Source organism: Sardina pilchardus, chromosome 18 (genome assembly GCF_963854185.1).
Source record: "Sardina pilchardus chromosome 18, fSarPil1.1, whole genome shotgun sequence".
Taxonomy (NCBI): Eukaryota; Metazoa; Chordata; class Actinopteri; order Clupeiformes; family Clupeidae; genus Sardina; species Sardina pilchardus.
Genome location: NC_085011.1, coordinates 31,996,498 through 32,023,673, shown reverse-complemented (window position 1 = coordinate 32,023,673; position 27,176 = coordinate 31,996,498). Strand labels below are relative to the sequence as shown.

At 38.1% G+C, this 27,176-nt stretch overlaps 1 long non-coding RNA gene across 3 annotated transcripts; it reads right to left on the bottom strand.

The window, feature by feature from the left end:
* On the bottom strand, nucleotides 1-26,702 carry LOC134064294 (uncharacterized). Of its 3 annotated transcripts, XR_009936273.1 has the most exons (5): nucleotides 26,467-26,702; nucleotides 15,113-15,135; nucleotides 1,443-2,426; nucleotides 197-347; nucleotides 1-63 (listed from the first exon to the last, which is right to left on the bottom strand). It is a non-coding gene; the product is annotated as an uncharacterized LOC134064294 (long non-coding RNA). The 3 variants fall into 3 exon arrangements; XR_009936274.1 differs by lacking the exon at nucleotides 15,113-15,135; XR_009936272.1 differs by lacking the exons at nucleotides 15,113-15,135; nucleotides 26,467-26,702 and having other exon boundaries at nucleotides 1,443-3,497.
* Between the last annotated feature and the right edge of the window lie 474 nt (nucleotides 26,703-27,176).

Below are 27,176 nucleotides of genomic sequence, written 5' to 3'. Positions count from 1 at the left end.
GCCTGCAAGTGACTGGCCATTCCTTTTTTGTTGTGGGGGGGTTCTTTTGGGATTTCTGGGGTTCTATAAAGTAAAAATGTTATTTAAAATATTTATTAAATAGCTGATCATGTCACATGTTTACAAGTGTCACAACACAAACAGAGATTTTGAATTTGAATAGCGCGTGGGAAAGCGGTTGGAAAATTGTACTCACCCAGATGATGAAGTATTGGCTTCAGATTCATTTCTTTGCTTTAAACTCTCCAGCTTTTTTAGGAAAACAACCTGATTTCTGATATTTGGAATGAGATTTTCAACCATATGGTCTGTCAGTAAAAGCAAGGTTTCTCCATCGATGTCATTCTCTAGGATGAATCACAATTAGTACCCAAGTTAGTTGTCAAATTGGTCTTCATTTCCATAAACTGCCACTAGAAGATCTCTATGCTTTCTATAAAGATGTGATCTATATGAACTGAAGCATTTGTTGACCTGTCCACATCCATTCAGACCACAAGTTAATGAAAACGTTGCATCACTTTCATGATAAAGTCCAATAGAGCTCCACAGTCCCGCCCACAGCCTTGTCCGGAAGAAAAAATCCAATACAATTTCTCCATTGACAATTGGAGAATAAGCCATAACATCGTAACCGTCCATAGTAGACTTAAAACCAGCTACGATGTGACTAAGCGATTATACCTGCTCATATAGATGTCAAAAGTTAATGGGGGCATCAACCTTGTTTTGAGAAAACAATGCTTTATTCACGATTTAACGAGAGAGTACTACACTACCCGACACCCTAACGTGTAAAACTGGTGAAAGCAGAGCCTTTGATTGGTAGAGATCGCCGTTGACATGGCAATCCTAAACAAACTGTACTCAACTTTTCCCGCGCCTATCGTCCAGCTATGTCTCGCTGGAACTTCAAAACTTAAAATGGCTGCAGGGCTGTCAGGACCGATGTGTGGTCTTCCGAAAAAGAACGGTTTTCTCATCTTGAAGGTTGAATTTACTCAATGGAAACGATAGGAAGTAATCATCTTCTTTTCTCAGATTAATATGGAACCATGTTAAACTATCGTTAGGCTGCAAATGTTGGAAATGTGTGTACGTTTGCAAAGCATCATGGGATTTGAGTTCTCTATCTCGGAATTTAAGATATGTACACAGTCTTGTACCTTTCGCTTTTTTTACATTTTCTGTTCATTTTTTCACTCGAAATTATACGTTATATGCTTATGAGTCACATCGTAGCTGGTTAGCCTGAGGCATGGTCTAAAACTCTTTATATCCGAATTTTTCCAGAAGTCAATGGGAGAAATGAATGAGAAATTTACTTCCGGACAAGCACCTCTCTCGGAGGAGGGGCGGGACTGTGGAGCTCTATGTGCCGGATTTGCTTTATCAGTGAAAATAGCTGTTTGCCACACAGAGGACAATCGTAAATCTCCCACCTCTGAATTCTTCTGTGTACTGGTCCAGGTTATTTGATTCAAGCCACTCACAGACAACCTCAACTGGCCACTGCGATGTTGATGATCTGTTCATTCTGCAAAAATAAAAAAGAAAGATAAGAAAGAAAGTTTCATGAATAGCTTGTTTTATTAAGTGAATGTATGGTTAGCAGTGCTGTAGTCTTGTTTGCTGTAGGCTAGGCCTAGCTGCTATTGGGGAAACCGTCTACTACTATTAGCTAGGTTCATAAAGGGACGACGCTAGATTTTCGTAATTGAGCAAGTTTATCATAACACCATGGAAAAAGCCAAGGTAGACCTCATAGGCTACCCCAAGTTAGCAGTAACATACACCTTTAGTTTCATACATCTGTAACGATATAACGAACGTCGACATATAAAAAAAACGTCAAATGTTATCATGAAGTTAGCAATATGATGACCGTCTCTGGCTAATGTTAACGCACCAACAACTAGGAGACCCCCGCCACTTACACTAAACGTTAACAAGGCAGGAGGCTTAGGCTAACTGCCTGGGAAGTGGAAAATAAGTAGCTAGCTGACTTTCATATACCTTTATGGGTCGAATGACAGTTAAAACTGGTCATTCTGCTGTTGGACTAAACATGTCTGAAAACACTTGATTGCTAGCAGTAAAAAAAAATCAATATCAAGCTAGCATGGACTGTAACGTAAACATGGCTAACATAAATAACGCGACCCTTTAATCCATGTAATATTATTATCGACATCTAAATGGGAGCATCAATAACTTTATCTACAAATCAAAAGATTACCCACCTGTTAGCTGTTTGCTGCAGACTTGGCCAAGTGACGAAAACCGTTGGACTTAGAAATTTGAACAAGTTTGGGGTTCCTCCAGGAACCTCCTCTCCATGCAAACTACGAAAGTGACTGGAGGCTCTCCCAATTTTAAGAGTGCACAGCGGTGATTGGTCTCATCAGCAACAATGATTAGACGGCCTGCAGAGAGGAGATTTAGCATCTAACAATGTGATGTAGAGCACCAACGACAACCTGGTTCGCAACACCAAGAACATCAAAGAGTTCGGTAACACTTTATAATAACTACACACAATTTATCATTTATTAAGCATTTGTTAATCATTAGTTAATCGTTTGTTCATCATTAGTAATTTATTGTTCATGCATAATTCATCATCAGTAAAGCATTTGTTCACAAAGTTATGAATGGTTTGTTCATAGTAAATAAAACAAATGTTTGTAAATACATGGTTTATGCCTTATATATAATGAAATAACCATGTATAAATGAAATCATATCCCTATTATGAACCAGTTACAAACTATTAGTAAATGCGTTGATCATCATTTGTAAAGTATTACTCCTATGTTAATTCTCATACTGTAATTCATGATTAACTCAGGAGTTACAAGTGGTTATAGTTAATGATTTTTGTGAGCTGATCTAAAGTGAGGACTGTATATGCCTTGCTACATATTTACAAATCAGTTATAAAGGTTACAGTTGCATTTATTAAGACACTTTCATCCAAAGAGACTTACACTATCAATGAAATTAAAGAGCAAAGCCACAATGGTGGCACCCGGGGATTGAACCCCGAATATTCTTAAGCTTACAGCATGCTAGCCCAATGCCTTATCCACTACACTACGCCTGCCCATGGCTATTTTAGCTATAAATTCAGAAATATAAAACAGATGCGCGTGTTTGCTATGAACAAACATAATTGTGTATAGGCATGATTTACAGATGAGAGTTAATTTAGGAATTATGCTTCAAAATTAAGAACACAGTATTTAATAACATGCTTAACAGTGTGTAGTAGAAGACACTCTTGTAGTTTTATGTGTTTCTAACTGAGCGGATGTTATGTTCTTCACTTCACAACAAACAATCAATAAACACCAGAGTAAAGTGACAATGTTTTGGTTAACTTCACTTCAGTATACGTCAGTCAATTATTTACTTGTATGCTTTAACTCTCTAACTATTGTATCAATGCGCTGCTTAGTGCTACATCAAATGTAGTCATACGCATAACAGGAAAGTAGTCCTCTGAAAACAAGTAAAACTAGATCCCATCAATATAACAATAATAGCAGAGGTAGTGTAGTGGTTAAGGAGCAGGTCTATCATACTGTTGCCTGTTCAGTTGAGGGTTTGAATCCCAGCTTCTGCGGTTGTGTTTAATTTAATTGACATTATTGTGTATGTCGCTCTGGATAAAATTGTCAGCTTAATGAATGAATGTGAATGTAGTATTTACAACTTATTTGTAAATGTGTAGCAAGGCATAAGAAGTCCTCACTTTAGATGAGCTCACAAAAATCATTAACTAATCACTTGTAACTCCTGAGTTCATGAATTATAGTATTAGGAAGTGGTTTATAAAACATGTATTCACATCCTTACTAATCATTAGTGCATATGTAACAACTGTTAAATAATGTATTATTAGTATTATAGTATTTCATTAGCAAAATGTTATTGCATGTTATATTAAGTATTAGCAACAATTTATACATATTTTAGAAATAGGCTTATTCACTATGAACAAACCAATCATAACTTTGTGAACAAATGCTTAAGTGACGATAAATTATGCATGAACAATTAATTACTAATGATGAACAAACCATTAACTAATAGTTAACAAATACTTAATAGATGATGAATTGTGTGTAGTTATTATAAAGTGTTACCGTTGTATGTGTCACTTCATTTCTATACAAACTATAGGTAGCTCCTAAGTCTAGGACAGTGTAAAAGAACTCGAGAGGACTTCTAACTCACTAAGACCTATTCACAACCCGCTTTTAGTGGCATTTCACGTCGCGATGTTTTGAAAGGACCGTGCAGTGCAGGAGCTCGCTGTCATGCAAGGGAATAAATGTGCATTGCAACTAAGGATGCAAATGCAATAATGCCACCGACAACCAAAACCACCATTGCATGTAAACTAAATGTAACGTCTCATTGTGCCTAATTAAATTAAATCGCTTCTCCTCTTTGCAAATATAGGCTACGTGTTTTCATGCAGATTCATTTAAAACATGTTGCAAAGATACTGCTCCAGTCCATAGTGTTTCATTAAGCCTAGGCTTGCTTTACTCTTTTTATTCATTAAGGCTATGCCTATTTATTCATCATCTTCCATCCTTCACAGCCCGACATAGCGCACGCATTCTCACCAGCTAAGACCTAACACCTGTCACTCAACTCGTCATTGTAGGGGAGGTTTGCCATCATTCCCGCGTTATAATCACCAGCCAATCAAGGTGGTCACTTTCATCAAGCTCGTGCATGAGTAATGACGTCAACCATAGCAACGAAGACTCACTTTTAGTTTAGGAGTGGGCGTTTCTCCTTACTAAAAGTAGGTCTGAAAGGCTTTGTGAATAACTTTTATGGGAAAACTCCTAACTAAAATCTTCTAGCGCGATTTAGGAGTACTCTTAGTGGTAAGATAAGATGCTTTGTGAATACGGGCCCAGGGGCCCGTTGCACAAAAGCAGAATTAAGATATCCGGGATAAGTTACTGAGCTGCGCTCACTGAATCCAAAACAAGAGCGTACCGGCTTAATTGGTTGCACAAAGACCAATCCAGGATGAGCAGACACGGATTCATCAAGCCAGGTGTAAGTTATCCGATACGTGTGCGCGTTCTCGTTTCTCCCCCAAATAACTCACGGTTGGAATAAAAAGACGCGAAAAATAGCGTCTTGCACACAAAGTGAACAACCGCTTTTGATATAGACTAACAACGAGGTAAAGTTTTACTTTTTTGGATGGGGGATCATGATTATTTCTGTTACATAGCAGGAGTAGGTGTGGCAGATCAACGGAATGCAAATTTACGTATGCTACTACGTGTGAGAGATTCCTTGTCTCAGCACGCAACGTCATTAAGGAAGCGCTTTGCCACCGCAAAGATGCACAAAGTATCTTAATCTGTCTTAAAAGCCGAATTAGTTGAAAACACCTTCGAAAAATGTCCCCTCCACTTCCAATCAACTACTACAGCAGCCTATTCATCAAACATCTGTCAAAAAAGAAGCAAACAACGAGTAGGCTATGTATAAGGCCATCATCATTTAAATGACATCCATATGGTATTAGGCACACATTCTGCTGTGTTTTGCGAGTAAATGCATGTAGCAAATAATATAAATGAAATCTACAGCTCTTTTTAAAAAAATCACGTGGAGGTCTCATTTGAATGACAGCTAGCTGAACCAATCAGATAATGTAATTACCATTAGAATCAACTTATCTTGGCTGTTAGCCTGGTCAGGAGCAGGCTAGATCCACAGAATAAATCGCCATGGTAACTTATACCACATAACATATCCTGCTGCCCCCTATCCCGCGTTTGTGCAACTGGATCACGGATAAATTGAGCCAGGATAACCAAGATATCGCGGGTTAATCCCTTATCCTAGTTTTGTGCAATAGGCCCCAGGATGGTCAGTCATGCAGACTATGTGGTTGGGTACTTGTCCCATTCGTCGTGTGACCTACATCAAGAAAAGGTCATGCTTAATCTATTGCATGTCCATAGGTCATACTCATGAAACATTGTTAAGTACAGATGTTTGTACATCTGACTATGGAATTGTACAGTCTTAGTACCTGTTGTATTTCCCGGCAGCACATATTCTCTCTCTCTGTGGGCATGCGAACACAGTTTCCACACAAACACCTGGTGAGTGAGGAGTGGACAGTGATCGATCTGATTGCAACTCCTACTGTTGCCTGGTCTAAAGTGACTGCACAGGCGATAGCTTTCATTGGATGAGAAAGTTCAATGATGCTAAAGAGTTTGTAGTGCCCTTCTCGTTTGTGTGCCACTCCGAACTTATTCCAACTTTTCTATACACTTTCGACTTGTCTTTTACAAAACAAGTTTCTGCCTTTGAGCAAGCGTCTGTCTAGCTCTGTTTTGACGCTCATGTTGTTACAGCAGAGACACTTATGGTTACAGTCTACGCAAAACTTTTCTATTTTCGTTCGGCTGGATTAGGCTACCGTTAACACAACACCCGAACAGCCTCGGGTTTATGCAGTAGCATCTAGAGTAGAATTGGTATTCTCAATGTAATGCTGCAAAATCATTATAGGCTAATGTCCAAATGGTTAGCCTGTGCTATAACTTCGTTACTACACTTTGGGCAAGTATTACGCTAGAAACAAGCAAAAAAAAAACCCAAAAAACTTACCATTCAGAAACGTTTAAATCCAGTCTTTGCTGAACTGGCTCTTCTTCCTCCGATTCAGTGCCCTCTTCGGACTCGGGCTCAAACATATACTGTAAGGCTCAATCTGGGAATGGGCCATATCTGTAAAATATTGGTCTGTCTGTGTTCTGAAGACGAGCAAGTTTACATTATTTTGAGTGGCAGCAAAGACAGCCAACCAGCGTCAAGTCCTCGCATTTCATAATGAGGTTGCCAGTTAAGCCCATAGGGACGCCAAATAGGTGCAAAACCACGCGTTTGAAATCCCCTACCCTGATATAGTTTTCTGGGAGAGGTTTTTAGAAAGCTTCTAAGACATTACAGACCAAACCCATTTTTTTGGGGCTACCTGTCACATCACAGAACAAGGATATATACCCCGTTCAACCATTCTATGGGACCTTTAAGAAATGAAGGCCAGTCAGTCCAAAAAATTGGGAAAACTTTGAAAGTGTCCCCAAGTGCAGTCGCAAAAACCATCAAGAGCTACAAAGAAACTGGCCGTCCCAGGAAAGGAAGACCAAGAGGCACCTCTGCTGCGGAGGATAAGTTCATCCGAGTCACCAGCCTCAGAAATCGCACATTAACAGCAACTCAGATTTGAGACCAGGTCAATGCCACACAGTTCTAGCAGCAGACACATCTCTAGAACAACTGTTAAGACGAGACTGCCTGAATCAGGCCTTCATGGTGGAATAGCTGCTAGGAAACCACTGCTAAGGACAGGCAACAAGCAGAAGAGACTTGTTTGGGCTAAAGAACGCAAGGAATGGACATTAGACCAGTGGAAATCTGTGCTTTGGTCTGATGAGTCAAAATCTGAGACCTTTGGTTCCAACCACCGTGTGGACTGCAGAGTGAAGGCAAAAGGGCCAACAAGTGCTAAGCATCTCTGGGAACTCCTTCAAGACTGTTGGAAAACCATGTCTGGTGACCTCTTGACGCTCATCAAGAGAATGCCAAGAGTGTGCAAAGCAGTAATCAAAGCAAAAGGTGGCTACTTTGAAGAACCTAGAATATAAGACATATTTTCAGTTGTTTCACACTTTTATGTTAAATATATAATTCCACATGTGTTAACTCAAAGTTTTGATGCCTTCGGTATGAATCTGCAATTTTCATAGTCATAGTCATGAAAATAAAGAAAACTCTTTGAATGAGAAGGTGTGTCCAAACGTTTGGCCTGTACTGTATCTATGGAGGTGGAAGGCTAGAGCAGAGACGGTTTATAAATCAACTAGACAATCTTTGGCTAGATAAAAATAGTAACTAGGCAATCTTTGGCTAGAGCAAACCTGCCAAACTCCTGTTTTCCCATTGTTTCTCCCGAAAAGCTCTCGTAGTTTGCATGGCCAATGGCCATCATTCATTCGAAAATCACTGATCCATTCATTTTCTGTTAGTCTGACAGGTTTTATGGCCTATAAGGTTGCATGTGGTATCTGTGGATAGCTCTAGCTCTCCTCTTTCATCTGACATGCGTGCCATATCTTTTTGATCGCGATTTCACGAGGAAATCAAACGAGAGTAAAGGTAGCCAAAGTTATATGACATTATTATTTGTTTGTAACTTCGTCTGATTTTATAATACGAAATGATCGATGTATTTGGTATCAATGCAAAGCTCTGTTTCTCCTCTTTCATTTGATATGCGTGTAATGTCTGTGCGATGCGTGGTCTGCGAGTAATTCAAGCGAGAGTTCTGGATGCGCCGGTGAACGCAGAGCAATATAGACTGTAAATATGATATACTTTGATTTAACTTCATGATTTTATTTTATTTTCATACTTGATCGTACAGACAAGTGTCTAGTATCATTGGAATGCCCCGGTTCTGCTCTTTCCTGCAATATAAGTCTCATCTCGCTGTGACTAACAATAGCGGAGCAATGTAACAAAGAAAATGTGTGCGTTTTTTGACGCACTTTGCGTCCGTCGGGCTCATAGGGTTAACCTAGAAACTTCATTCAAACGTTGCAACGTAGGTATTCAATAGGAGAAGGCTGCTATGTATTTTTCAACTTTGTAACTTTTATACTTTTTAAACTATAAATTAAAAACTATTTAAAATTTCCCCATAGACTTAACATTGGCCTCTATGACATCACAATCGGGTCGTTAAGCAATTAGAATCCTATCCCAGGTGTTCATAGCCACCTGCAGCATCTCCCTGACTCCCTCTCTCAGGCTTTAAGCATACAATCTCTGGAGACTACATATCCTGCTAACTGTTTCCTCTTTCCACAACTGTTTCAAAATAAAAGTCCTCACTGCAATAATACACTATTAAATCATTTAACCATTGAAACTACTCAACTATTTAACTGTTCAACCATTTCAACTGTCAGTTATCATCAACTATGCCTCCAGTCAACTACATGAAACCTCCCTGTACCTAGCAACCAACATAGCAACCATTAAAATTAAGTGTTTATGACCGTTTCCATAGCAACCAATATGATTTTACTACAGTAACTTCTTTATTCCTGATAGTGGCCACCATGGATACCCTATCAACAAATGTTTCAAAATAGAAGTCCTCACTAGCAAGTTAGCTAATTGGCATTGTTAGCATAGTTAGCATTTTTAGCATAACTGCTAGAAATCATCAACTAAGTCAGCTAATCAACCTGGTTAGCATTGCTAGCATATTTAACATTGTTAGCATAGTTAGCATTACTGCTAGAAATCATTAGCTAAGTTAGCTAATCAACCTGGTTAGCATCATGAACATAGTTAGCATTGCTAACATAGTAAGCATGTTTAGCATAACTGTTAGAAATCATTAATTAAGTTAAAGACTGGTCACTGTATTGTACTTTTACTTTTGGATTTGACTGCAGCTTTTGATACAGTGGATCTTGACATCCTGATTGCTCGTTTGGAGCAGTGGGTGGGCATAAGTGGCACACCACTAGAATGGTTCAGGTCCTACTTGTCCCAGCGAACTTTCTGTGTTGGCCTTGCTGACTCTGTGTCATCCACCGCTCCCCTGTCACAGGGGGTGCCACAGGGCTCTGTGCTTGGCCCTCTCTTATTTTCCCTCTATCTACACCCACTTGGTTCAATTCTCAGGAAGCATGGTATCTCTTTTCATTGTTATGCAGATGACAGTCAGATCTATGTCCCCCTTAACCCTATGAATCCGACGGACGCAAAGTGCGTCAAAAAACACACCCATTCTTCTCTGTTACATTGCTCCGCGATTATTTGTCACAGCGAGATGAAACGAATACTGCACAAAAGAACAGAACCGTGGCTTTCCAACGAGACTAGACACTTGTCTGTACAATCAAGTATGAAAATAAAATAAAATCATGAAGTTAATCAAAGTATATCATATGTACAGTCTATATTGCTCTGCGTTCACCCAGGCATCCAGCACTCTCGCTTGAATTTCTCACGCACCCGACATCGCACAGACACAACAAGCATATCAAATGAAAGAGGAGAAACAGAGCTTTCCATTGATACCAAAGACTTCGATCCTTTTGTGTTATAAAAACAGACGAAGTGACAAACAAATCATAATGTCATATAGCTTCGGCTACCATTACTCTCGTTTGATTTACTCATGAAACCGCTATCAAAACGATATGGCACGCATATCAGATGAAAGAGGAGAGTTAGAGCTATCCACAGATACCAAATACAACCTTCTAGGCCAGAAAACAGACGAATTAAGTGACAGCAAAATAATAACTTCATTTAGCTCCACTTACCCCATGTTTTTGTGTGACATAAGCCTACCGGTATGTTCATAATCCAACGTTATCATGTGTTTCTCTATGGCAAGTCACGTTCATAATATGGTTTTGAGATCCTAGCAAACTCCTGTATGGTATCCAATTCAAGACTCATATTGCATCCATATTTGTTTGACAAATAAACACTTTTTTGCCTTTACTTTGTTCATTCCAATGCAGTAAAAAAAATATTATAGAGAATCATCATCTCTGCACGTCATGTGTGCTACCACGCAAACAAGTCAGGTCAGATCAGTTAGTGTCACAAATATGGAGCGCAAAAAGTGTCAAAAAGTAATTTCTCATCACTAAATAAAAATGGCCATTTATTTCTGGAAGGCACACACCACATATTTCTGTAAATTGCTCAGCCCCAAAGTATACCTCCACCATGATTCTTATATTGACATTTTCAGGACAGTCAGGCCTACACAACCATGTAAGTTATGTTGAGCTGTCAGCTTGCTGTGGTGAGATACGCGTCAAAATGTAAGAATTTGTATAGTATGCTTTTTAAAATTGTATTATTTAAAAATCTAAATCAAATCAATGCAAGTATTTATACATGATATTGTGGCAGATCTTGGTAGCCTAGACTGTGCTGAAAAATACAATATGTAACATGTGTGAATGGCACTTACAGTGACCAGGATAACTAGAGGTAGTGAAAATGCCCTTAAAACAGCTTAGGGCTCATAGGGTTAAAAAGGCAGACTCCTACAGTGAAAAGCCATTGCTAGAGTGTTTACATGACATTAAGACCTGGATGTCCCTTAACTTTTTAGATTTTAATGAAAAGAAGACAGAAGTGATGGTCTTTCGTGGCACTTCTGTGACCCCCCTGGTTGATCTGGGCTACCTAGCACAGTATCGCAGGCCAATCGTTAAAAATCTGGGGGTAAAGGTGGACACTGACCTTAAATTTTACACCCAGATTAAAGCTGTGGTTAAGTCCAGCTTTTTTCAATTAAGGCAGCTGGCAAAAATTAAACCAGTTCTTCAGAGACAGGACTTTGAAACAGTAATCCACGCCTTTGTGACCACTCGGCTGGATTACTGCAATGCACTTTATACGGGGTTAGTGGGTCCTCCATTGCCCGTCTGCAACTTGTCCAAAATGCTGTTGCTCGTCTCCTAACAAACACTAAAAAGTATGAGCATATAACACCTATTTTAGCCTCACTTCATTGGCTGCCTATTCATTTTAGGATTCATTTTAAAAAAAAATTGTTTGCATTTAAAGCCTTGAATGGCCTTGCCCCACTGTATCTCTCCGAGCTGCTACACCCTTACACTCCCAGCCGCTCTCTCAGGTCAGCTGACCAGCTGCTTTTGACTGTGCCTAAAACTAGGCTAAACCTCAGAGGAGAACGAGCTTTTGCTGTTGCAGCTCCAAAACTGTGGAATGTATTGCCACTCCACATCAGACGAGCCCCTTCACTACCTCTTTTTAAATCATTACTAAAACCCACCTTTTTTCACTAGCTTTTAACACCAGGTAGCGTGTTTATTGTTGTGATGTATATGTGTTGTGTGGGCAGTGGTCCTTATTTAATTACTTATTTATCTGATTTGTTTTTACTTGTTGTATTTCTTATTTTATTATATGTGTTATTTTATTTTATTGTATTACTTTTATCCTGTTTATTTTTTCTACTGTTCTACTGTTGTCATTATTGTTGTGTTGTACAGCACTTTGGAAACCCTGTGTTTGTGATTGCTAACTGGATCTAAGAAACGTGACCACATTACACCTGTGTTGGCTAAACTTCACTGGCTCCCTGTTGAACAAAGAATTAATTTTAAAATTCTGCTCTTTGTTTATAAAGCCTTACATGATTTAGCACCTCAATACATCTGTGATCTCTTAATTCCTTACTGTCCTCCTAGACCTCTTCGTTCTTCCTCACAATGTCTTCTTTCTATTCCCTCTGCTTCACTTAAATCCAAAGGTGACAGAGCTTTTTCTGTCTATGCCCCCCAACTCTGGAATAGCCTTCCTGATATTGTCAAATCTTGCCCCACTATTACTAGCTTTAAATCCAACTTAAAGACTTACCTCTTCTCCCTAGCTTTTAACACTCCCTGACCTCTCCACCTCTCCCTCAAATGTTTCCTTTTTGTTTATCTCCACTGTTGTGTTAACTTCTTAACTTTTCTTTAATTTCTTATTTGTTTTTATTTTTAGTTTCTATGTTTCATTAATATTATCACAATGCCCATCCTTTTGCCTACTAATATTGTATTATTATTATTATTATTGTTATTATTATTATTATTGTTATTTATTTGTTCTATGTAAAGCACTTTGGTGCAATGCTGTTGCTTTTAAATGTGCTATATAAATAAAATTTGACTTGACTTGACTTGACTTGACTTGACTTGCTTAAATTGTGCTATATAAATAAAGTGGATTGGATTGGATTGGATAAAGTTAGTTGATCAACCTGGTTAGTATAGTTAGCATTTTTACCATAACTGTTGGAAATCATTAGCTAAGTAAACCAATCAACCTGGTTATCATTGTTAGCATAGTTAACATTTTAACATACCTGTTAGAAATCATTACTTAAGTTAGAAATGGAATGTTTAAGCTTTAAACTGTCTACCTTCACACTATCAACTCTCTTTAAACTATGCAACCACCATGTTTACCCTAGCTACACCTTAGTAACCATATCTACATAATCTATCTATACATTTTTGCATTTTCGTGCACTGGTAATTCCTTGGAATTGCATTTCTAGGTATTATAATTATTATTATTATTATTATTATCATCATCATTATTGATTATATTACTAGTATTAAAAATAAACAGTTGTGCACCAGCAGCACTTTGGAACAGCATTCAAATTCAAGTTCACTGTTATTACTAAATAATAAATCTATAGCTGACATAAAACTCAACAATACATAATGTTCTCCCACCAAAACAATTTTGCAGATAAAAATCCCATATTATTGGCATACATTAAAACACCCCTGCCAAAATGGTGTCATCCGCGAAACCCCTCTATTTACTCATAGTGGAACGGCCCCTCAGTTTCTGCATGATAAACTAGAAGTTCAACTTCACACAGAGTTTGAATGGTGGTAAACGGTACTAGAGGTTGTACGTCTTATCTAATAAATGAGAAGTTTTTAGCTGCCAGTTTGAGCATTTGTATTTCTTGATACCAAGAACAATTTATACAGATATGAGATGAAAATGACAATGTGTTTAGTTTGAGTAGCCTATTTTGTGTTGACTGTTGCACAAAACGTGTTGCCTAAATGTAACAAAACGCATGAAGATCTTAATTAATCTATGACAAATGGTGTTTAGTATAGATATTATTTTGATCCTATGAGAGAAATTTGATCTCTGTATTTATCCCATCCGTGAATTTGAACACTCAAAGCACACAGTGTGGTGAAGCACACTCTAACCGGCAGCTGCTACAGCGTCGCTAAATGGCTGGTTGCACGTCATGGCTCAGCCTTTCTTTTAAATTAAATTAAATTCGGATCGGCCCATGGATCTGCTCATTTTGTCAATATCGGGGCCAATATCTGATCCAAATATCGGATCGGTGCATCCCTAATCAATATGAAAAATAAATGTATTACAAGTTTTCTGAAATGTAATGTTTGAAGGTATAATGTAATTAAATATACACTGATTTGCATTAACTTAAAAAGATAAAATTTGAACATTGGATAAAGCCAGTTTAAATTTTTTTCTGACATAAGAGATGTAAAGTCATGTAAATCAGGCTAAGAATAATATATTAACAAACCCCTCTGTGAAAACCTTGTATACATGGTAACATGGAGCTGCACATTTTTAAAAACGAACGTTTAGGGGTGTTTTAAGGACAGAATAGTATTAGTCCATGCACAGAGCTCCATTTTAAAACTGCCAAATTCCACAAACAGGCTCAATCGTCGATTTCGGTGTCAAACACTCGTTTTCATGCTAGGCAATACAGAAAACGGGCTTAAAGTGTTAAATACCGAAATATTCCTTTAACAAGGGAACACATGCGATTGGATAAAAATATATCGCACCCTCTCGCTATTTCTTCAGACAGTCTGTCAATCAAATCACATAGTGGACAGCGGTAGTAGTCAAAAACGATCGGGGAAGGAGAAGCAGAGGCAAATAATAAATGGTGAAGTAAAATGTTATTAAAGACAATATTATTTTTCATTTGTTTGAAAATAGTTCGGCCTTCAGAGAAGGCCTTGGAGGCCCTGATGGTCCGCCACTGGTCAAAATGTGACCAATCGGAGAATGTGTGTGGGTAGAGAAAAGTTCACGTGTGTTTGTTTACATCATTTGTTCCGTTTCAAATGTTGGCATTGTAAAAATTAAACAGACCGAACTGAACTTACAGGACAATGGAGGAATTTATATCGATTCAGCCTGTGATTCGGAACAAAATAGGTATGAAATAATTTCAGAAGTGCAGCAATTAGATTAAGACCGTTAGATTGACGAACGAGCTGTGAAATGATACTAGCGGGTCAAAAATATAATTGGCTGGAGTTTTTCGAGCCCTGCCCGTTCCACAGATGATTGACATGTTTCCATTTCCATTTCAGTGCTTCCAATCAGTGGCTTTAAGTGGGTTAGGAATAGGATTTCAAGTGATTTAGCAAAAATGGCCAAAAAAGTGAATTCCATACCCTACCTTTAACATTTGTGAGGCATGGTCTGAAGATCATGTGTGTCAAATCCATGAAGATCAGAAAAAACAATATGACAAAATTGTACATCATTGGTTGTGTTGAACTTGGCTTGATCCAAAGATTCTAACAGTACCTCATGTTTGAAATCGGGCACAAAGGTCAAAAGTTACATGCATTAACACAACGTCCAAAACACCAAAATGACCGGGTACCTACTTTTTGTCCATCCTCACAATGGAGCCCTGAGGCCATGTAGCAAGTTTGGTTTTGATATGTGAAAGCGTTCCTGAGATATGACCTATTTCCTGTTTAGTGACTATGCTTTTGAAAATCAAAAAACCTTACGGTTACTATTGTAAGGCTTGATCTGAAGATCATGTATGTGTTTCGGGAAGATGGGACAAAATTTGTGACCTGTGAAAGTTTAGCTTTGCTGCCAATATCGCAAAAGAACAACAAATTCCACCCTACACTAGTTCCAGCCAGACGTTTCAGAGTTTGAATTGGATTGATATCTCTATCAAGTTTCATAAGGATTGGCCATTTACAATGGCATAAACTGAAATTGCTGATGAAATGAAGTGTGCCAATTTTCACTATTTTATGTCAAACAGTTCATGAGATACGGACGTGTGGTGGCTGTAGCACCCCCTATAGACAAAATGTCATGGAATTCAGTGTGTGTCCAAAGAATGTTACGTTGGTTGTATGTACCAAGTTTGGATACGAATGGACCAAGAGAAGATACTGTCAATATTTTGGTGGGCCAATCAAAATTGAGAGCCAAGAGTGAGCCAAATGGCAGATGATGAAATCAGTCCAGGTATAAATTTGGCAAATTTCACATTTTTATGTGAAATGGTTCACGAGATATTGATATGTTGCAGCTGTAAACGGAATTTCACAAAATGCAGCGTTCAAAGAATGTTCTTATGATAATGTTTACCAAGTTTGAATAGAATTGTACAAGATCAGATAGAAGCAATAGAGTAATTATAAGCCACATCTCAAAAGTTGATTGACATGTTTAAATCTGGATAATAAATCAAAAATTGAAAAAGCTGTTCTGTTAGGTTTGTAATAATAATAATAATAATAAGCAGGAGGACGAGGAGGAGGAGGAACAATCAGAACAAACACAGTAGGGTTCCCGAAACTTCACTGCCGTCCCCCTAATAAGGAGGAATAATCTGAACAGAAACAATAGGGTTCCTGCAGCGTTTCTGCTTGGACCCCTAATAATGGAAAATTATCAGAACAAATACAATAGGGTTCCTGCAGATTCATTGCTTGGACCCCTAGTAAGTAAAACTTAAGAAGAAGAATAGTATGCCTTCTTTACGCATGCACACCAATAAAAACAAAACAGAGGATAGGGAACTTAAGAAGAACAATAGTGTGCTTTTGTTAACTAATAACACGGCAAAATATTGTTATTCCTCCTTTTACTCATCTTACCAGAATGAATGTGGAGAGTGCTTTGCATGTGTGATATGTGAGAAATATGACAATAATATAACTTAGCTAACAACAGTTAACCATACATTTCTATGATAATTTCCTTCCAAAAATGCATCAGTTAAAAAACACCATTGAAGTAATATTATTTTCACTAACAAATAATGACACGCTGTGAAATTAGAATGATCTCACTGATACATTCCCAGGCCCTTGGCCCCACAATATCAAACACCTTGTAATGCCACAGCACCTTGCACACAGAAAAAAACAGGATAAACTCAACAGGCATGGGATTTTATTTCAGTTACTGAGCAAATAGCATAGGGTTTTAGTTTCCCTTACAGGTAGCACCATGTGTTAGGTCAGAGCTGGACTGCCCTATGTGCATTATGCACATTGAGTAAGGCCCTGCAAATTAGGGGCCCTTGCCTCCCCTTGTGTCAAATTACTGAGAGATATATTTTTGATAAGAAGATTAAGAGGAGCAATCCTTCAGGGCATGAAAAGGGAAAAAAATCAATGAGAGTGTAGGATTAGCAGTTGGGTAAACTTGTGTCCCTCTTCAGGTTTGATTTCAACAAATAATAGCAATGTTAAGATGATCTGATATTCTCTCAATCCTGTGTTGCTCATCTACGCAATGAAATGTTTACTGTCATCTAAGTAATAGGCTACACAACCTAGGCCTATGGGCAAACTTGGACGTCTGGCCTAGCCTAGTTTCTTCTAAATAGGTCCGGTTAGCTCACATCTGCTTGTCAATTCCTTCAATACTCACAACAAATTAACATTGCAAGACCTAGATTGTCACCTATCACTTCTGAGATCCAAGGAGGAGGATCTGTGTTATACTCATACATTTTAGTTCCTCCACAATGAAATTAATCTACACTTGCATTTAGCAAACTACACAATAAGCAAGAGATAAAACCAAAATTACAGTGGTTAAGTGAATTATTCAATTAAATGTATGGACCAAGTTCAGATTCATTATTTAAATCTTAATTGGAGACATTCACTTCTTTCATTAATTACAGAAGAATGGTTCTATAGCCATGTTTCATTTATCATATTACCATGTTTATTGAGTAAAGGGATCCTCTCCCCTCAAAATCATGTGTTGAACTATTATAGTATTAGTAACCATTAGTACTACAAACCATTTGTAGAACAAATACAATACTACAAACACATAATAACCATTGTATTTTTTCACAATTCAAAATGACCATTTAGAAGTCTCTCTTAACCTGGAAACCGAAATGATATCGTTGTATTCTTTGACTCGCTGACTAGGCCTGTAATAAGAGATCAACTGGATTATATTGAGGTGCATAATAGGAATGAGAGCCTTGGTAAATTAAATATGATTTCACAATACAAATCTGTAAATTATGGCACATAGTCTGCATTGCAGTACATTGTCTCTAGATTTTGTTTGGAGACCACTTTATTTTTAGGCACAAAAACCCTTTGGGATCATTTTGCTTTCCAAATGTTGGGGGTAAGCTCTCTGACTGTGCAAATCTCCAGCCTGTAAGTGAGACTGAGGTAGAGAGCATGTTTTCATGCGAGAGAGGAATGCCTTTCTCATTACATTGCTGTCATTTACTCCTCATCCCCTGTACTCTTTAGTGGCATTAAGACGGGATGTAAATTTGACAGTTAACGCTGTTAGAAAATGGGTGGTTCAAGAAGGGCAGGAATTAGAGATGGGCATTAGGCGCTGATAAGCCCCTTTCCTCCGCTGCAGTGGCTGCTTAACATTCATGAGAAAGTCATCATCAAACAACGTTATCGCAGCTCTGTTGACGGCAAAGGAACATCATCACTATGATAATTTTTTTTTTGCTGTGAGCCAAAAATGCCCTCTTTTATTTCAGGGGTGTGTTAATGAGATAGGAGCTTGTTGGTATGGGCAATGCAAACTTCTGACTCTCCCATGTTTGCCAGTCGCCTGGCCTCCCCCTTTCCTGGCTCCATTCTCTCCATGTTCTTTCTCAGACAGACACGCACATACTCTCTCTCTTTTTGATACTGAAGGAGTATTTTCTTCTAAATAGAGATGTTGGGTTTAGTTAAAACTATATTTAAGTAGATTTTTTCATGAGAGTAATCATATGAGTTCATACAGCACAATTCAATACATATACTGTATCTGAAGATCATATTCATTTCAAAATACATAAAGCTAGGAATGTGACTAAAACAGTGAGTGTGTGACCAAAATCAAATAGTCTGACCTCATACAATGTGGTTATTTAGCTCTTCATGTTCACTTTTTCAAACAAAGACTTTGTACTGTATGAAAAGATAGCACTTGTTACGTAGCCTATTTTAAGGAAACAGGTAAGCACAAGGTGGGTGTGTATAAAACAATATATTATTATTACATACTGCAAATAATTCTTTATAGGGTAATTTTATAGGGCAGATTTGTTTGCTTAGTGTACATCCAGTCTTAAGACTTGTATGTTCAAATGTCTAATTACATGAAGATACCGAGTTTAATGCATGTTCTTTGTAGTCAAGTCATTTTGAAGTATTATTTATGCTAACAATCATAATTGTTTGTAATATGTTTCATTTTTATAACGTTTTTCAAGATACTCAAATATGCCATCATAGCATAAAGAAAAAGAAACAGCAAAACGTACATAAGCTAGTAGGCACAAATTGTTCAAATCAGACAGATATACCCAGTATGTATTTCCAACCTGCATGCCGAGCTAGAGTGACGTTAAATGTGGCACTGCTCTGCTCTGAATGAAATAATTATAATATTTTTTTAAAAGCAATGTCTTCTGTTTAACAGACTCAGCAAATGTGACAAACACAGGTGACTGACAAGGTCATCATTTTGAAACATGAAATTGTATAAACTTTAATTCTCTTCCTAATTGTAACATTTGGATCCAATCAGTGGTGTGTATATCTAAACAATTTTACAGCCTAAGCCTCTCAAGAAGGAAAGCCTGAAAAATATGTATAAAGTTATGAAACATTTAGTTATTGTGTACAAACATGTGAACACATACACATACAGCATGCATGTAAATGACACATTGGAAACTTGTTCCCAAATAGTGGATTTTATCCTGTCAGATATTTTATTATTGCTGTTCACTGAAATGCTTTATCTTCTCAAATTTCAAATGTTTTCGGGGGCTTTTTTAGGTTAATGTGTGTATGATTGGAATGGTGCTTGCCATTACAGTCATTATTACGAGAATAAAGTTAGAAGATAATACAGATATTAGTTAACCTAGTGATTTTAAAAATGCAATTAGTTTCATTCAAGCCTCCAATGTGTATAGAACTATGCATCAGCACTTCTTTCCCAACTGTATGTTGGAAAGTGGAAAGCCTAAGTCTATCATGATTTATAGAGTTGTCTTCATGAAGTTGTTATATATACATATATATATATATATATATATATATATATATATATATATATATATATATATATTGTATACCGTATATGTATATGTATATAATTATATTATGAATTATTATTTAGCAGCAGCAAAACAAACACACAAAAAGTGAATGTACAAAAAGTTAGTGATCTCCACACCATTGAGTTTGGACACCTAAAATAATGTTGTTATTGTTTTTGTTGAGACAGTAGAACACTTACTCTTCAGCATTGCAGCTACAGAGGAGGTAATGACAAAAGGGGTATTTTGTTTGTTTACGAAATGATCCCTGAGCTCATCTTTTTTTGCATTCAAGATACTTCTTTGTAGTTTGGCTCTTGACTTAAATTAGTCCTCGGTTAGTTGGCAGACACTTTGATATTGAAAACATAAGATTTAAATGTGTTCTTTCTGGCTTTGATACCAATAAATATTTGTCCTGGAAGGTATGGTGTCAGATGTTTCATTGCAGTTCTGCCTCAATTGTAATTATATTATTTCCAATTGTATACCTACCCCAAAGGAAAATACTGATGTTTTGAAAACTAAGGAATATTTCACACTTTCACATGCAAAACAGAAATTGTGTGAAGTAGAACTAATTCAAAATGCTGTGTTCTGTCAGCTTCTTTTGAGGCACAAAACAATTAAATGGTATCACCATAAAGAGAATCTATGATTTATGTTTTAATATGTGAAATTCTCTTCTATGCAATCACTGCGGTTGGATGGCAGCAAAAGAAACAAACTATACCTTTGCATGACTAGATATGCAGTGGACTTCATGGATCCAATTTGAATAGGAAATACTCTTTGTATATAAGTGTACAGTTAGATGATTTTGATAGAATGTCAAAGCAACTTGTTACATTTCTTTAATAATATCTGTACTATATCCTCTTGTACTCAGCTTATGTTGTTCTGCACCCTTAAATAAATGGCAAGTGGGAAGTCTCTATATTGTGCCTTCCTCACTTTGCAAGAGACCAATAGGGGTCAGTCTCCCAAATTCAGCAGAAGCATTTAGGGTGAAATGTTTCCACCTGGGTCTAAGAGGACAGTGTACTCCGCTCTGTATGTATGTATGTGGCGGAGAAAAAGAGTGTCCACAAATGAATCGCATTCGGTACATAAGTTCAATGGTTGTGCTGGTTGCCTGAAAGATGACTTTTAGCTTGAGATTATGTATGTGATTTTCAAAGGCATTTCTATTAAAACAACATGCACTGAAATACACTGGACATTTATTTTTTCCCCACAGGATCCATAATGTGTAAATGCTGGGTTTTCCAACCAGCTCATTTATTTGAGTCATATCTTTTTTATTCCTCACAGAGGAGAAGAAAGGCAATTGTTACTCTCTTGTTATAGAATGACAAATGTTAACTGCCCCCACTGCCCTCACTTAACTGCCCTGTACTACCAACTCCCAGAAAAACAAGTACCCGTCTTACAGAGTAATATATATTATAAGGGATCATTATGGGAATACATTGTTGTTGTTATTTAAATGCAATATTAATAATTAATTGAAATATGAATGAAGGACTTAATTAATATAAAAAAATGGTGGGTAGAGTACAAGCAAAGTAGGAAATAAACTGTGTCTTTATCCTGTTTTTTTCTCTGAGGTATTCAACAAGCAATAGTGAATTCAGAAGAAAATTAAAGAAGACGTGAATGTGAATGTGACTATCCCATTAGCAAAGTCATACTTAGCACCCTAAAGTGAAGAATTTGTACAACACAATGACCCTGTTCCCCTTATCTCTCTGTATGGGTATGTTTACACCTTCATTAAATGTGACCCAATTCTGAGTTTTTGGTCATATGTAGCACAATTGTGATGTGCAGCATGGACATATAAATAGGGAAAAAATAGGACATGTACTTATAAAAGCTGCATGGATTCCCAAACTTCCAGACTGGTTTCAGATAGTTGAAAATGGGCACAATCTTTTCACAAAGTTTTTGCATTTACATGACATACAATGTTACTCTTAGTTTCATGTGAATGACAACTGGCAGAACATTGTAATTAAAATAAAAACAGAAATGGAACAGCTGCAATAAAGGCGGTAGGCTCTCCAGTTCCTTTATAGCCTATGCAATATTGTTACCTTAGTATAACCATGAAGTCTGATGGTAAACAAACTTGTAATAGGCTATTACTTCACCTAGCTGTAGCGCATAGCCATAGCAGGTCGCTACTAAGAGGACCAGTAATGCAACTTCAAGAATTACCCGAAGACATCTCGCGAGAATCGTGAAACATTACCTTGTCCAATGTCCAGATAGATATAGCTCTTTGGAGATCACTTTTGCCTTAATGTTAGAACCATGTAAACACATATCTGATATGGGCCACTCTCTAACGTAGATGTAAACAGGCAGTCCGAAAAATTGGATATACTGTAGGCAGAAAATCAGAACTGTGCATCAAGGACTGCTGGTGTAAAGACAACCTTACTGGTCTGCTAGTTGTAGTTGACACATCCCTATGAGATAGATTCTGTTTAAAGATTTCTTCTAGGGACAAACCAATCCTATACTCAGGATCAGTCTTGTAAAATAAAGAATATAACTAATCAGGGGTCCATTTCTACAAAAGTTAGCAACGATGTTGCTAAGTAGCCATGGCATGATGCAACTTGTACTCAAAAAACTACATTGTAGCCTACCTGTTTCTAGAAAGTATCGTACCTGTGTCGCAATTCACCATTTCCGGTGTTCTCTGCCACATACATACATTGTCATCAGCTACTGTAAGACGTAATTGTGAGTAAATGAGCTAAAAAGTTTACTTAAGCCGACCGATTATTTGTCATTTGCCATTATTTGCATCTTTTAAATATCTACAGTATGTGTCAAAAAATGTATTGTAGCCTACCTAGAGGAATTTCAAGTTATCGCTAGAGAATGTTGTAAGGTAGTACATGGGGTCTCTGTGCACGTGATCCGAGTTTCGAATCCTACCTCTCCTTCACTTTTCACTTTCACTTTCCTCTCACTTTTAAGTAAAAGTAGGCCTACGAAACACAACAATAGATTTTGACCCTAAATGTATACAGAGTGACTATTTACACCCGGGTACAATTAGCCTTGACCATACAGCTGGGCTATTCACACCCTGTATGATACTTGACAACTTTGCACAATAGTTGTCAGCCGTCTAATGTCAATCCAAGTGCACAGTTCATGAATCACACGGCAAAGCAACTGGGAGGTTCACAGCATCGGCCCAGCATCTGAGTTCCCCAGTTCTCTGAGCCTCGATTGAATGCCATTCCGCAGGTCTTATAGTCAATCACCAACAAGACCGGAAGTAGCTGGCGCCCCTTGTGGATAGAGGATGTTTGTGTGTGTAAAAGTGGGTTGTCTGCTCTAGTGCAGGTCTGAGCAACCCCCAATACATACCATCATGCAATGTTTTATACAATAGCTAGGTACACCTATTGGCCAACCAATTCCCAGTTGTTAGGTGTTCCACTCCTTAACCCTGCTACATACTCAAGGGGTTCAGAGAGCGTACCCCCTATGGGAGGCTCTGAGGCAAATATGGATTCACTTGGAATTAGCATTCCATTTACCCCCATTCATTTTATGTTTTAATTGTCCAACATTTCTTTGTTAACACTGATTATACAACAGTTAGGTCCGGTCGAACGATTTAGCAATGTCTGATTGGACGAGACGCATTCTATCAGTGGTGATATTAACCGATATCACCACTGGTGACTCTTCACAGCTAATAATCACTCCGCGACGGTTGATTCTTCGCTTTGATTTAACCAGAGACGGCATTCCATGTTCTTTGACTTAGCAGTTGCATAGCAACCACAATAGTCCGTGAGCCAGAGGGGTTGGTCGTTACCGAAAAAGTGGCAAAGGCTACCATACCTTTTCTGAAAGCCTGGGATCTCAGCTTTTCAATGATGTATGATGGCCATCTGACAAAAGTAGCTGTTTTGAGTTATGATGCATAATGTAAACTAAGGTTGAAGAAATAATGCGTATAAATCAAGCAGAACACTGAAATATTTTATTTTGTTATGTTTGGTATCATTTTAAAGGGGAGACTCTGAGCTTTCATTTAAATCCTTTTGTGAACATTTTGGATAAGTACAGCCAACCCAGGAGCTCTTCAAACCTTTAATCACACACATTTTCCTGCCATTTCCCTGCCATCATTTGTCTTTTAATCCTGTGGCACCTGGGAGCATCAGAGAAACAAAATTCAAACACTGAAATACTGGCATGACCCTATGGATTCAGAAAATGTATCATTTACCCATATTATCTGATTTGGAGGGGATGATTTTCCGTCTTATATCAGACATGGCGTTTTTTCAAAGACATAAACAGTGTACTATTACCCTTAAGGTTAATTTGTTGATATGTCGAGTTGAAAGTCTGAGGTAAATATATTTGAAATAATAATTATTGATACAGATCATTTTGAAAAAGTTGTTAAACAGTGCAACACACTGACATGAGGAGTGACACAGTCCCTCTTGCATGAGCAGGACAGAAACTCAAGTACTGCTTGTGGACCAATGGAGACATTGAACCAGTCTATGGAGAGCTGTAAGTCACCATCTTGGTCCAGTCTAGACCATCCATGCTCAACTGGGGAAGGAACTTCAGGGTTGTTCTCGAGGCATCTTCTCCAGATAGCACCTTGATAGTTAGCTCTGAGACCGTGCTTCCTGAGAGAATCCGAGCATGGAGTTAACTGCCAGGATTCTACGCCTTTCTTTGCACAAAAAAGTGCATACTTCATTTCACTGATGTTGGTGATTCTGGAATTGGAGCTGTACATTTGACATGTGAACTCCTTTAAGGCTGCATACAACTCAGGTGTCATTGCCCAGTCTGCCCCAACCTTCTGAAAGGTCTCACAGAAGTTTTCATTCTTCTGAAAAAGTTTTAGGGCTGACACTTTACCATGGCCTGCAAATGCACTTACAGTATCGCAGCCTGTGTATACGTGTATTTTCTTGCCTGAGAACAAGGCATTCATTTTTTTATGTAAATTCAAAGAAAGTGGGGACCTGATATAAATGATATGTGGTGGATATGTATTAAGGACCTTTTTAACTATCTAAAAATGCTGAGAATGCTGAATAACAACTTTTTCAAAATGATCTGTATCAATAATTATTATCTAAAATATATTTACCTCAGACTTTCAACTCGACTTATCAACAAATTAGCCAAGGGTAATAGTACACTACTGTTTATGTCTTTGAAAAAACGCCATCTCTGATACAAGACTGTAAATCACCCCCTCCAAATCAGATAATATGGGTAAATGATACATTTCCTGAATCCTTAGGGTCATGCCAGTATTTCAGTGTTTGGATTTTGTTTCTCTGATGCTCCCAGGTGCCACAGGATTAAAAGACAAAAAATGGCAGGGAAATGGTAGGGAAATGTGTGTGATTAAAGGTTTGAAGAGCTCCAGGGTTGGCTGTACTTATCCAAAATGTTTACAAAAGGATTTAAATGAAAGCTCAGACTCTCCCCTTTAAAATTATACCAAACATAACAAAATAAAATATTCCAGTGTTCTGCTTGATTTCTACACATTATTTCTTTAACCTTAGTTTACATTATGTGTCATAACTCAAAACAGCTACTCTTGTCAGATGGCCATCATACATCATTGAAAAGCTGAGATTCCAGGCTTTCAGAAAAGGTATGGTAGCCTTTGCCACCTTTTCGGTAACGGTTTCCATAATTTGAGGCCCTGGCTCACGGACTACAAGCGTTCTGAGCTAGGCCTACTTCGCATAGCGGAGGAACTGGGCTAAATAAAACGATGGCAAATAATAATTATCCTTCCTAAAAATGCACTCGGGTATCTTTTTTTTGTTGGCAATGGAACTGTTGTATAAAAGCATTATCGCACGAGTGGTCGTGGTGTTGTTGGCCAATATCGCCACGGCTGTAGTTACCTACGGCACTCAGCCTTCGGCTTCGTGCCTGCGGCGAACCACAGCCATGGCGATATTGGCCAACAACACCACTCCCACTCGTGCGATAATGCTTAAATAATTCAGAGTTCCTTTCACTGGAACTAAGGGGCCAAGCCCAGTCTGGGGATGGTCAACATGACTGTGGACCAGTAGACCAGTGCACAAAGCAAGGTCCATAGATGTCAGAGGATGAGTCCTGACCTCAACCCAATAGCACACCTTTGGGATGAATAAAAGCAGAGACTAAAAGCCAGTCTCGTCCAACATCAGTGTATGATCTCACAAATGCGCTTCTGGAAGAATGGTCAAAAATTCCCATGAACACACTCCTAAACCTTGTGGAAAGCCTTCCCAGAGTTAAAGCTGTTATAGCTGCAAAGAGTGGACCGACGTCATATTAAACCCTATAGATTATGAATGGGATGTTACTTAGGTTCATATGCGAGTCAAGGCAGGTGACCCAATAGTTTTGGCAATATAGTGTATACTTACATACAAATCCCAAGGTTATGCTGCAGAACAACGGTTGGAGCTGGATCTAGGTCCAGTGGGCAGAGTCAGATTTGCCTGAACACAAGATCCAGAAGGTGGTCGAGTGACTCGGGTTGGGGTTATTAGTTTGTTGCTACTGATATGGTTTGGCTGGCCAACTGAGGATTAGAATAAGCAAATGTTAGCTAGTACAAAAAAACAGACTGGAAACTATAGGCAAGGCAAGACATTTTATTTATGTAACCTTGTGGTCAATTTGTGAATAATATCCCGCATAAGGTAGACAACTTAATGACTAGACAGAGGCTGAGTTTACAAAAATACAAAAATAGATTTTATTTACCAACACTGTGGTTTCAAGGTTCCAGGCTTTTTTCTCTTTTATTACATAAGTTACATAGCAACAGGCACCCACCATAAACATTCTAGTCCAAACGAAATAACAAAAGGGCATTTCCCACCCTAGTGGCAGGCTAGAGGAACACCACCCAAAAGGGGGGAAAGGGGAGGGGGGAAAGCTCTCTAGATGGCTACTGCTAAGAAATGGTTGCGAGTATTAGGCCATACACCATCTAGTGAAGGCAGAAGGGCGTAACACCCAGACTGAGCACCAGGGGGGAGGGGAGGGCCTATATCAAAGCAATTCACACACAACCCAACCTTTTAACTACACACAAAAACCAACATAGTGTGATGCACCCCAACATGGG